Source organism: Psammomys obesus, unplaced genomic scaffold (genome assembly GCF_907164565.1).
Source record: "Psammomys obesus unplaced genomic scaffold, mPsaObe1.curated_primary_1811, whole genome shotgun sequence".
NCBI lineage: Eukaryota > Metazoa > Chordata > Mammalia > Rodentia > Muridae > Psammomys > Psammomys obesus.
This window is the reverse complement of record NW_026596466.1, coordinates 6211805-6223380: the sequence shown is the minus strand read 5'-3', so window position 1 is coordinate 6223380 and position 11576 is coordinate 6211805.

The window sequence follows — 11576 nt, the reverse complement described above, 5'->3', positions numbered from 1 at the left end:
CATGAACATATTTTAGTTTTCCAAATTCTGGGATATGAGTTATGTCCATTGGCAAATGCCACAAATGATTGGGAGTCACTCCTCTAGGAATGACACCATATTTGGTAAATTAAAATGTTCAGGACAAGAATAACATAATCTTACATTTGTTTAGTGGCTTCTCTGGTAATATTAAATTGCTTTCTTAAGCTCTGACTATTTTGATGATGTAAGGCATGAGATTGTTGAACCAATTCTTGTTGAGTTAATCTGATAAAGCATGGGGCTTGATCTGCTAAATCATTCCCTAAACTTAGAGGTTCAGGAAGTCCTGAATGAGCTCTAATATGCCCTATATGACAAGGCTGCATATGGATCTGGATACTTTGTTACCTCTCTAAATAAATTTTGTATCTGTTTATTAGTTGTAGCAACACATGTTACAGTGTCTAGGACTTGCAAAGCCTTAGCAATATAATGGCCATCAGTGTACAAGTTGAAAGAGATAGAAGCCATATTTTTAAAGACTACAGCTACAGCTCATAATTCTACAACTTGAGCTGAGGCTGGTAATGTTTGCAAAACAAAAGTTTGTCCCTGCAATACAGATGCAGCTTTTCTATTTGAAAATCCATCTGTGAATAATGTTGGAACTTGAGATAATGGCTCTTGTTTAATTATTTTAGGAAATACAAAAGAATGCTCATTGACAAATTGAAGTAATTTATATTTTGGATAATGATTGCCAATATGTCCTAAATAATGAGCAAAAGCTATGGCCCAATAATCTGTATTTTGAAATAATCAGTCTACTTGTTGTTTGGTAAAAAGAACTCCAATTAAGGAGGGCTCTCTACCAAATTACTTGCGAAATTCTCTGCAAGCCATTTGAACTAAACTAGCCACTGCTTCATAATATGGTGTTAGAACTCGCACAGGAGACACAAGGAAGTGTAACCATAATAATGGTCCTTCTTGCCACAATACAGCAGTTGGAGTATGAACAGTAGCCAGAATATATGCACCCCATTCTTTTGAATAACCTATAGTTTGAACATGCTGTTTTTCAGTAGCTAATTCTATCTTTTGCAAAGTGTCACGAGCTTCTTTGGTAAGTTCCCTTTTTGACAAAGGATCAGCCTCTTTTTTGAAAATGTCAAAAAGTGGTTTAAGCTCTCCTGTAGTTATCTTCAAATGGGGTCTAAGCCAATTAATATCACCTAACAACTTTTGAAAATCATTTAAAGTTTTTAGGTTGTCTTTCCTTAATTGAATTTTCTGAGGCATAATAGTCTGAGGGTATAATTTATGTCCCAAATATAAATAAGAGGGCTCTGTCTACACCTTTTCTGGTACAACTATTAAACCTTGATCCTTCAAAGCTTGTTGTAAGTGTGCAAAAGCACTTAATAAAATCCCTTCATTCTTATGAGCCAATAAAATGTCATTCATATAATGACTAATACACACAGAAGAATATGCTTGTCTAGTTTTAAAAACAACTTGATCCACAAATTTTTGACATAAGGTTGGACTTATGGCAAATATGCCGTACCTTGAGGTAATACAAACCAATGATACCTCTTTATAGGTTCTTTAAAATTTTACTGGTGGCATGCTAAAAGCAAACCTTTTACAGTCTTGAGGAACAGTATAAAAACAACCTTTCAAATCTAGTATAATCTTAAAAGTATCTTTGGGTATAGCAGAAGGGGTAGGTATTCCTTGTTGCAAGGCTCCCATTAACTCCATGGTCTCATTTACTTTTCTGAGATCTTGTAAAAGTCTCCATTTTCCAGATTTCTTTTTTTAATAACAAAAATAGTGGGGTTCCAAGGTGAGTTTGATGGAGCAATACGGCTGTTATCAAGCTGTTCCTGTAATAACTGCTTTTCGGCTTTAATTTTCTCAAGGGAAAGAGTCCACTGATCCACCCACACAGGAATATCCACTTTCCATGTTAATGGATCTGCATGAGGTACAGGTTGTTCAGTGACCTTCCCTAAAAATAACCCAACTCTTTTTAAAACATTTCTTGGGGTAGACATTAATGGCTGAGTTCTGCCTTGTCCAAATTTTCCTAATCCTGAATTTGGTAAATATCCTTGATTAAACATCTGATTGGTAACTACATTACTAGGACTGTAAAGATACACCACCATGTTACTCATCACATCTCTACCTCAGGGTACAAATTCACAGGAAGGCCAGGAACAATGTATGGTTTAAAAGTTCCCTCAAGTTCTTCCTCATCCTTCCAAGTTAACTCATCACTACTTTGTTCAGGACATTGGCTTTGTCCTGTCCCTTGTAATTGTGTAATAGAGGATTGTTCAGGCCAATGTATAGGCCACTGATCAGCAGTTAAGACAGAGATATCAGCTCCTGTATTCAATAACCCTGTAAATTTTCTTCCATTAATTTGAAACACTAGTTCAGGTTGATCAGGACCAATAGCTTGTATCCAATAAATATCAGAGGACCCAAAACCTGCATTTCCTCTCCTATCCTTACTTGCATTTTTTTTTTTTTGGTCTGAACTTGGGGAAGCAATATTAATTGGGCTAATCTTTGGCCTTGTTTTATTACAGAGGTTCTGATTGGAGAGTGTGTCATAATTTTTCTTTTCCTTTCATAATCCACATCAATTACCCTAGGAGCTAATAAATTTTATTAGGAGCTAATAAAATTACCTGCGTAGTTGCACTACATTTTCCTAGTAATAATCCCGTTGTCCCCTTAAGTAATGGACCATAAACTCCTGTAGGGAGGGTCTGCATCCCCATTTCAGAAGTTAATACTATGTAGGTGTAGGAACTGAGGTCCAGTCCTGCACTACCTGTAGCTGCTCTACAGAGGTCTTGAATGGATTTCCTTGCCGAGGGATGAAGTTCTGTAGTGCCCCACAACATTGTTGTAGGGCCTGGCGCTGGCCTCTTTTCCAGTTTCCCTGCATTAAAGTGTTTCCTGCAGCATCTCTTTTAGACTTATATTCATTAGCCCAATGCTTTCCTCTTTTACATCTTGGGCATACACCAGGTTCCTTTTGACTCCCTTCTTTCTTACCAGCATTAGGACATTTTTTCCTTTGATGTCCCATTTGCCCAAAACCATAACAACTTCCAGATACTTTGGCCCTTTCTGTTGCTGAAATAATACCTCTTTAGTGTTGCCTCAAAGGGCAGCAGCCATAGCTACTCCTTGAGAATAAGATGGCCTGATGTCAGAACATAACCTAACATAGAAATATTTCCTTTCTTCCTGAAGGGTCTCAAAACTGCTTGGTAGGCACTGTTAGCATTTTCATAGGCCAATTGTTTTACTAATAATCTGGAATCTGTATCTCCTACAAGTCTACTTGCTGCTTGCATTAATTACAAAATCTTGAAATAATTCATCAGGTTCCGACAGATTTTAGACAAATCTTCCACTGGTGAGTGTGAGTGTGAGTCGAATCTGGTGAATTGCCATCTTGGGTTGCATGGGCATGTTTCTGGTGTCTTTTAAAAGCCATGGCTGCTTCCTGATGGCCTTGTTCCTCAGCAGGAGCAAGCCTCGGTGAGTCAGGACCAGAGCAGGCTGGACAGAGCTCAGCAGGCTGTGTAATAAAGCTTACACATAACATACAGGTGTCTGAGAGCCTGTGCTTGCTGTGGTGTGTGTTCTGAGCAAGAGAAATGACATCAGAATGTCACTGCTGGAAAATGATTTTACTAAAGCGATGTTGGGAAGAAGACAGAGCTGGAGGGAGCTCTAAGGAACTAAGCTTGGTTTTGGTGATGGTGTAGTTTCTAAGGCAGCGGTTCTCAACCTTCCCAACGCTGCGACCCTTTGAGGCAGTTTCTCATGTTGTGGTGACTTCTGACCATAAAACTACTTTTGCTGCTACTTGATAACTGTAATTTTGTTACTGTTCTGAATCATAATGTGAATATCAGTGTTTTCAGATGGTCTTAGGCGACCCCTGTGAAAGAGTTGTTTGACTCCCAGAGGGGTCATGACTCACAAGTTGAAAACTGCTGTTTTAAATGCTAGAAAGAGTGACCCTGAGATATGAGTCCAATCCTCCAGAACCAAGGTACAAAAAGCTGTGCTGTGAACTTAGAACCCCAGTGCAAGGTGGTCTCTGTGTGTTTGTGTATGTGTGAATATGTGTGTAGGTAGCAGGTTCCTTGGGGCTTGCTGGGTAGCCAGTGTAGCCAAACTATGCAGCTCCAGCTTCATCTAAAAATATGGTGGAGAGTGATTGCAGAAGACACATGATGTTGACCTCTGGTTTCCACATGCACTTCCACACACGTGTGTACATGAGCCAACATGAGCTTGTGCACATGTCTCCCAAAGGTAAACAAAAGAGATTTACACACACACACACACACACACTTACAGTTCTACTTTTGGTTTTACTCAAGAGAGGGTTTCTCTGTGTAGCTCTGGCTGTTCTGGAATTCTGCCTATAGACCAGGCTGGTCTCGAACTCAGCGATCTGCCTCTGCCTCCAAGTGCTGGGATTAAGGTCATGTATCACCACTGCCTGGCTTACGTCTATGCATTTTATTGTTGCAGGATATTTGATTCCATTGTGAACCCTGAGATGGTGAACTGTAAAAACCAGTTTCTTGTTTGGTGTGGCTAAGCCCTCACACACACATTTAATCTAAGAACTTTCTGATTACTATAAACAGGTGATCATGGTATGGCTCAGCCCTAGCATACCTTTAATCCAAGAGCTTTATGTACACAGGATTTAATAAAGTTAACCGTAGGTGAAGAGATGGAGCAAGAAACCAGATGACAGACATTTAAGAGGAAAGAGGGACTTTGAGGTAAAGAGTAAGCCAGCAAGGAGAAGAAGAAGGAGCTGTTTAGCTTTTGGTTTTTTGGCTTTTAGCTTTGAGTTTTTCCCTCTGGATTTGAGCCAAGTAGGAAGGTCAGCTAGGTGCTTTCTCTGCCTTTTAGAGCTAGTAAGCTTTCACTACAGCATCTGGTTCCTAATCCTTAAGAAGTCCAAAATTTGAAACTTAATTCCTGTGGCAACATGACTGTGGTCCTGGGTACAAGTTTAGACAAAGAAGAGGGCAAGTTGAGACAGACCTGCCATGCTGCAGAAAAGTAATCAGGCTTGCATTGAGAGCTACTGTTTCCTGGCAACCCAACCAGATGGTCCCTAGTCCCCCATCCAGATAGCCCCTAGCTGTTGACCAAGGTCACATAGCCCTGCTACTAAGAAAAACCACAAGATGTGATAATTGTTTCCTCTTCCTAACAGGAGCAGATACCCTCCAGATGGACAGGCCAGGATGTTATGGCCTTGGTGCCTAAAATAGACCAAGGCTTGGAAAAGGCTTGGAATTTCCCCAGTTTCAGTTTTGCCCTTTAAAAATCCTGTTCTCCCAGACCCCAGGGCTGCATACCTCTCTGTTTTCACAGAGAGCTTGCAGCCTGAGCTTGAGCTTGTATTAAGTAAACCCTCATATGTTTGCAGCAGAGTTGATTCCTGGTGGTCTTTGGGGGTTCCGCAAACTGGGCATAACATTTGGAGACTTGTCCAGGATCCCCAACGCTCCAGGATCCTGATCTGGAAGACCTTATGCCAGCTGGTGGGTGGTTTTTTTTTTTTTTTTTTTTTTTTTTTTGTCTCTGTGCAGTGTTTATGTGTGTGTCTACTTTCTGTTCCCTATTCTGTAAAACCTTGGGATGTCCATATTTATGAGGGCAGCAAGACGTGATTATAGGAAGATGTGCCAGGAGATCACAGCTTCTGAAGTCAGAAAGATGTTTCTGGCTTCATTAGTTCTTTGGTGGGTACTTGAGAAAGGTCCTACTGTCAGGTGGTGGATCATCTGAAGGCCCATGGGTCTGAGCTTAATTTGCAGAATGACTACATGGCCATCCACTGCTCTGGGCCTCTGTGGCAGGAAAACCAGAGCAGGAATCTGAAGGTCTGTAAGTCTGAGCTTAATTTGCAGAAGGGCTACCCAGCATTAGTTTGTGCTTGTCTTTCTATTTTGTTCCTTTTATTTCTGAATCTTTGTTTGTGTTGGACTGTGGGACTGTGATGGATGCTATGGGACAGACTGCTTCTAACTCCCTAGAGGTAACTCTTTCTCATTTCTGAGAGGCCATGGTCTGACAGGTCTTCCGGATTTGGGTTGCTTGGGAATGCAGCCCACCCATGGAGAGGCTTCTGTACAGTCAGGCAGCTCTTAAAGGGGCAACAACAGCTTCTCAGGTAAGAAAGCTGCAAGTGTCTATGGTCATAAGAATTGGATTCAACAGGTAGCAAGATGTTCCTCCCTTGAAATTATAGCTAAAAGAAGTGCAAATAAGTTTTGTAGTTTTGTCTGTCTGTTTTGAAAATATAAGTTTACTATGTTTTGTATGTCTTGGTTACAGATGATTGGTTATTATGTATGTTAAGATTTTACATAATTTCTGTCCTGTCTTTAAAACTAGGTTTATAAAAAATAAGGTTTGAAACTCTGTTTATATAAGCTGTTTATTAAAGCCTCACCTCCATGTGTTTGTATACAAGAACTTTTCTTGCTGGTAGCAAGATTTATAACATCAAAATCATGCACTTGGTATTGACTTTAGAGGCACTGAATTGTTTGCGCTGGTAAAATTTGGTTTTGGTTTTTAAAATTATGGTTATGTTTTGTGATTTCACTCCTAAAAAGGGCACTTTATTTTGATATTGCAAAAACAGGTTTCATCTAAAAATGTGTTTATTTTAATATTGCAAAAACATATTTTGAAGAATTTTAAAGGCTATGAAACATTTTAAAGTTTATCAGGTATTTTAAAATAATGACAGTAGGCAGTCTAACAACTTGGAAGAGTTTCTCAACCCTTTGGGGGGAAGACAAAAGGTTGGTATTTATTCCATTAATTTTACCAAATGAAACCAAGCCACACTGTTTGAGCCAATTAAGAAAACTGCAGTCTTTACAGCATCTCATGTCAAAATGGTAAAAACCCATGGAATGACTTCATAAAGAAATAATGAGGAGGATTTTGATGCAAGTTTTTATATTGTCTGAAAATCAAGAGAAGAATGTCCGGTTAAACCAGAAGAATGGAGCTAGGAAAAGCCTAACATGAAGATATATAGAATGTTATGGAAGGTCAGAGTGTGTATGGAAAGCCAGAGGGCATATGAGCTGTATTTGCTTTGGTTTTTCATACCTGCAAATATGATTTGAGAAAGAACTGTAAAATATGTTGTTCTTCATTTAAAAGGCTGGTGATTCTTCAATCCAAAATATTTGCTTATGCTCTTTAAGAGGGGAAAAAGACTACAGCATCATGTTAGCCCAGGGCTATATAGGGTTGCATTCAAGTCATTGTTAACCATTATATGACATATATGCCTGACTGCCAGTTTCTGAGTGAATGGATTAATGCTGTTTCTTTCTGGCTGATAGGTTTGGTGTGGCCAGAATAGTTTAAGTACAGTTTAAAATTGTTCTATACTGTTTTGTTATGCAGTTAGTTCTAAAACTTATTTTATCACAATGTAAGAACTTGGTTATAGGAAACTGTAAAGGCTCCACAGTGATATACCGTGGGAGGCAACATCTTCAGTGACACCTAAAGGCTATGTTTTATATTGCTGGCTATGGCCTGTAACAACACGTGGCTAGCCACCATGTTGGTTCAGGCATAAAGAGGATGGAACTATGGTTTCATTGCTGTCTTTTTTGAGGGCTACCAGCTTTGTTTAGTTCTCTGTTTAGTGTTAAGTGCAACTTTTGTCCTTTAAGCTTTTTTCTGTTTAGTCTTAATGCGATGTGGTAGGTTCAGCAAGATTTGCTAGCCCCTCTATGAACTGTATCTGATTGAAAGTTTTGCTTTGATTTTAGTTTGGAAATATATTTAAGTTATGCTGATGACTGCAGTTGGTTACAAGATTGAGCTTTACCTAGTTTTTTTTTTTATGTTTCAAGGTTAAGCCTAGGATGGGTAACTGCAAGGTTTGCCTATATAGATATACTTGAAATAGCTATGATTCTAAAATGCTCATCTAAGGAATATGCCAAAATTAGAGATTATGCATTCTGTTTTATAGTATGCAGTTTAGAGTAGATAACTAAAGATAGAAAAAGAATAACTTAGAAATTCTGGCTTTTAAGCTTGTCAGAGAACTGTTGAATATGGCATTTAATATGTGTAAGCTCATTCTGACAGAGAGTTCTAAAAACCTGACAGTAGTTCCCCAAGATCTCCAAGAAGATTGGGGCACAACGATATACAATGTCACTCTGGATTGTGGTATGCTAACCACTGGGCAAGAGTGCCCCAACTGGCCTACCGCTAAGGCCCAGTCCAAACTGTGGACAAAGCTGTGGACACCTGGAGAGTTATTGTTTCACTTTGCTGAAGACGAGGTGAGGTCGATCTCTGATGTCCCTTTTTCTACAGAAACAGTCTCTCACCGTCCTGATAGTCAGACTGCCTCTTCTCATGATGTCATGAGACCACAGGATCCAGAGACAACTGCTGAGTTTGACTGACTGCTGAGGTGGACTGACAGTTGTCATCACTGGCATTTTGATTTGCACATATATTGGTACATTTATTTGGCTTATATTTATCCTTCAAAGATCTCTGATCACATTGATGGCTAAGATAAGCTAATTGTCAGCAAAGAGCAGACAGTTAGATCCACTGTTAGTTCATTGGTCAGTTTATTAGCTATTTAGAACTACTAGGTACTAGATATTTTATTTAGAAAGGCTAAGAGGTTTGCCTTGCTCAAAGGCCTCATATTAATTGGCTGTGTCTTACGGTAAATAACTGGATAGAAAAATATAAAGTTTATGTATGGTCAGAGGATATAAAATTTAAGTTATGAGGATATAAAAAGTAATTTAGGGTCTAGGAAAATATTTCAAAGTTGGTAAATGCAAGAAAGATTGAAAGGTCTAAATAAATGTTTTAAGATATATGAATATAGATTATAATAATAAGAAAATAATTTAAAGCATATTAAAATGGGAAATATTTTAGATTTCTCTCCTCCTCTGCTATTGATGTGCTTATATTGTTATAAGATTTCAGAAGTTCAGAATTACGACATTGATCAATAGAGTTCTAATAAGCTGATGGAACCCTGACTGCTTATTATCCAGTCACAAGCTTGAGATTTTAATTTCCTTTTGTTTGTCTTCTGGAGATAGACTTAAAGGTGCTTCTCATGCTAAAAACTTCCATCTCATGTGTATACCTAACCCCAAACCCATAGCTTTTATTAGGTCTTAATTCCATGAGTCTACTTCTGATGTCTGATAGGCACCTGTTAAATGCTCTTTCTAAAGTATGGATTTTAATAAGATGGTGATACAATATACTTCCTTCCTTTTTTGTAAACTAAAATTCATATGAGTTTCAAAAAATGAAAAAGTCAGAAGATCTCGATCTGGCATAGCTCAAACGGACCCCAGATGAATTTTACCCTTGGTCCTGGGATTCCTTGCTTTCCCTAATTACTAAACAAATTTTAACTTCTGACTCTAGTCTGAATTTGTCTCAGCAGATGTTCATCTGGCTGACAGAATCCATTCAGGGATCAGCTATGGACTGCAAGCTGAAATCTGGACTTGCTGGAAGCTGACATGATTGCTCCTGCCTCATCAGGTGGATCAACTAATGAGTACTACGCCATTGCCCAGCCTTTGGCTGGCATTTCAGCCCTACTAGCCCCTGATACCAAACGTCCTATTGTCAGACCTGAAGCAGTTTCAGAAGAGGCTTTTTGCCCCTACTCGCACCTAATAGGCTGAAATGATATATTGATAGGGCTCCTCTATGTAAGGTTAAACAGTCTGAACACGTCTTGAGGATTCGGGACAGTATCCTCTTAAAAAGGGGAGAATGAGAGGTTCAAAATTTGAAATTTAATTCTGGGGCAACATGACTGTGGTCCCGGGTACAAGTTTAGACAAAGAAGGGGGCAAGTTGAGACAGACCCACCCTGCTGCAGGAAAGTAACCAGGCTTGCACTTGAGAGATGCCATTGCTTGGCAACACACCCAGATAGGTGGTGACTAAGTTCATATAGCCCTGCTACTAAGAAAAACCACAAGATGTGCTAATTGTTCCCATTTCCTAACATGAGCAGATACCCTCCAGATGGACAGGCCAGGACAGTTATGAACTTGTTGCCTAAAATAGACAAAGGTTTGGAAGAGGCTTGAAAATTCCCTACTTTGTTTTTTCTCTTTAAAAACCCTGTTCCCCCAGGGCTTCAAACCTCTCTGTTTTCACAGGAAACTTGCAGCCCAAGATTGAACTTGTTGTAAGTAAACACTCATGTGTTTGCATGGGAGTCGATTCCTGGTGGTCTTTGGGTGTCTCACAAACCGGGCATAACAGTCTTCATTGGTAAAACAGAGATATTTGGGATTTTCATTCCTTATAACAACATATAATGAAAGTAATTTTTTCCTTATTGTATATTCTGATCATGGTTTCCCCTCCACCAACTACTCCCAGATCCAGTCTACTACCCTATTCAACTCAGTTCCATGCCTTCTATCTCCTACTTAGAAAACAAACAAACAAACAAAAACAGACAAACAGAAAGTCCAAAAAAACACCTGAAGAATAAAAGAATTAACGTGAAATCAAACATACACTCACACCCACATCCATACAACAAATTCCATCAAAACAACAAACAAGAAACCATAATGTACAAACAAAAGACGAACATGACTGAAAATGCACAAACAGAGCAGTATGAGACAAAATGTCCACCAATCAGCCGTTGCATTCATTTGTGTTGCTCATCTACTGTTGGGCATGGGGCCTGTTCATAATTGTGGTTTTGTGCCCAGAGAGATTCCATTAGAGATAACTGATTTTTACTTTGAGAGCAGATGTCAGTTGCACATTGCTTTTTGGTCAGGGAGGAGAACCCATGTTCACTTTCCCCTTCAGGTCTGTGACCCCATGTAACTTGAACTTGCACAGGCCCTGTGCATGCTGGCCCAGTCTCTGTGAGCTCATGTGTGCATCAGCCCTGTTGTGTCTGGAAGGCACTGTTTCCTTGTTACTATCCATTAGCCTTGGCTCTTACTCTTTCTACCTCCTCTTCCTCATAGCTGAACCCTGAGGGGAGGGGTTTTTAGGAAGGCATCTCACTTGTGAATGAATGTTATAAAGTCTCTGTGGAGTGCTGCTTGTTCGGCAAGCAGCAAAAACATGTTTTCACCCTGAGCTCTGCCTTGAAAATAACAGGTTGTTTTGCCAAGCTTGTTTAACTTGTCTGTGTGACCGTGGGCCGTTTCTGCTTTGGAGAGATGGTCTAAGAAAACAAGTTTGACTTCTCCATGAACCCCTTCCCTGTGGAGACCTAGAGTGAAAAGCCTGTGGTAGGGCGATGGCCACGCTCCCTTCCTCTCCTATGAAGTGTGTGGCTACTCAGGATGGAGAGCCCTGAGCCTATCCAGTGGCCTGAGCTCCAGCCAAAGCTGCTTTCCTCCCACAGAGTGGCTCACTGTTGAGCGGCATCTGGCAGCGTTGAGACTTGCAGGATAGTGACTTTCCTCTAGTGTCTTTCAATAGAGATCAGTGCTCTGCTCTTGCCACTC